The 2,072-nt window shown below is 35.2% G+C and overlaps 1 pseudogene; it reads right to left on the bottom strand.

The window, feature by feature from the left end:
• Nucleotides 1–553: 553 nt before the first annotated feature.
• LOC132062729 (germin-like protein subfamily 1 member 18) lies at nt 554–1,591 on the bottom strand (annotated as a pseudogene).
• Nucleotides 1,592–2,072: the final 481 nt, after the last annotated feature.

Here is a 2,072-nt window from a genome sequence, read left to right as displayed (position 1 = left end):
GAAGTGAAAATAGGCTGTGTAAAAGATGAGTAGTGAATTGGTGATGTTTGAGGGTGATAATGGCCGGTATTTATAGCCAAAAGGTTCAAAGTAGCTTCTTCAAAACGCTGAAGATTTTGATTTTTTGAAAAGAAGAAAGAAGACGGAGATTTCGAGCGATTCAAAAGAAGAAATGGTGGAAATGGGATGGGACTTACCAGGAAATCGGCTAAAATCGCTCATGGCTCGAGCCTGTAAGCTTCAGAGATGGAGTGTGAGAAAGGAGAAGGGGGGATGAAGGGATGTGGGGGGATGTGAAAGGTGAACAACGCCTCTACCATTGCTATCCCTAGGCGACGATATGACGATTGCATATAATTACTTTATGAATGATCGATTGGCTAAATAATTGACTAGCTAAAACTTAAACTCAATTTTGACCAAAAAAAAAAAAAAGTAGCCTTTAATTTCTTTATGCATAGGAAAAGTGGAGGGTGATAATGCATGTATACCAATTATTCAAGCACTCTGCCATGTTTTCTTCCGCTTGTACTTTGTTCCAGGGAATAAAATATCACACACAACAAAATTAATTTTATTCCATAATAAGCCATAATATATCCTCATCCAATGCATCACACTAAAATGGAGAGGAAATCCTGCTGTCGGCAAGATTACTTATTTATACGACACAAGCAAATAGTACATAAATATTTGTAGATCAATATATTTTGAAATATCTTTTTAGTTGTTGTCCCACCAGAATTGTGATTGGAGATAATCCACAACTTTCTTGTCAACTTGAAACGCTTTTGTGAGAACATAAGGATTGATCGGTGGTTCGGAGCCAAATACTGCATTGGCTATAGTGATAACACCTGCATTTTGACTACTCAGTCCAGACATTGCAACGAGGAAATTTTAGTCTTTCCAATATTCAATTGAAAATGAATGAGACCAAATGGGAAAACGAACACATCTCCGGCCTTTAGAATCTTGGTAAAGAGTCTATTCTTGATATTTGGGCCAGGGTTCGAAAGGACAAAGCCAACATATAGTGTGCCTTCAAGGACAGTAATAAGCTCGGTTCCTCGGGGGTGAGTATGAGGTGGGTTGAGACCATTTGGTGCATAATCAATACGTGCTAACGAAATGCCTAGAGTGTTGAGTCCAGGTAAATTGTTGACGTTCACATTAGTTACAGCTGATCCAACTGGATTTGAAGTGTTTCCAGGCATGTTTATACCAGAGAAAAAGAAATCATCTGCCACAACCTTCATTGGATCCTTGCAAATTTTTCCATTCACAAAAACTGCAAAAGAAGCTCTCAATTAAAAGAAAATAACAAAAAGACAGGATAAAAACACAATTATGAATGTAATTTGGCATTAATCAAAATAATTTGATATTTTACCAGCAGCCTTGGAGTCATCAACCGCAACACAAATATCTTGGAGAGGACTGGGATCAAATGCATGACTTATTGAAGATAACACAGCCATAATGGCAATGGATATCACAAATGACTTGAGAGCCATTGCTACTAGAAAGTAAAGTATATCTTATGAAAGAATTCAAATTAAATGTATCTTTAATTTGCTATCTGTTGATTTTTGACAAACATAACAAGAAAGAGCTTTGTATTTATAGATGTATTCGTTTGAATTGGTCGTTATTTTCCGATAAACAAATTATGGATTAGGCTTCTGTATTAAGAAGTCATTGATGGTAATTAATTTTTTAATCACGTGAATTTTTAATTTGAAGCTTCCCTGAACAACTACAAAGACTGAATTTATTTATCTAGGATTTACATCAGCTAATCCGTACGTCCATTTTGAAATAGTCATGAAAATGTGGAAGATCGATCTGGAAAAAAAGAAGAAGATTAGGTTGAGAAATAAGATGTGATAGCTACGTCCTTAGTTAAAATGAATTTACAATAATCTGAAATGAATTAGTACTCTAAATCTATATTGATATGATCAGAAACTAGAACTTATTTCGTTGTCAAGTTCGAAAACCACCGCATTGATTTATTAAACTCTACTGTATCAAATTTAAAATTTGTTAAACTGATGACTGCGTTGGTT

Source organism: Lycium ferocissimum, chromosome 7 (assembly GCF_029784015.1).
Source record: "Lycium ferocissimum isolate CSIRO_LF1 chromosome 7, AGI_CSIRO_Lferr_CH_V1, whole genome shotgun sequence".
NCBI lineage: Eukaryota > Viridiplantae > Streptophyta > Magnoliopsida > Solanales > Solanaceae > Lycium > Lycium ferocissimum.
The sequence above is the reverse complement of the archived record's forward strand: the minus strand, read 5'-3'. Positions and strand labels throughout refer to the sequence as shown.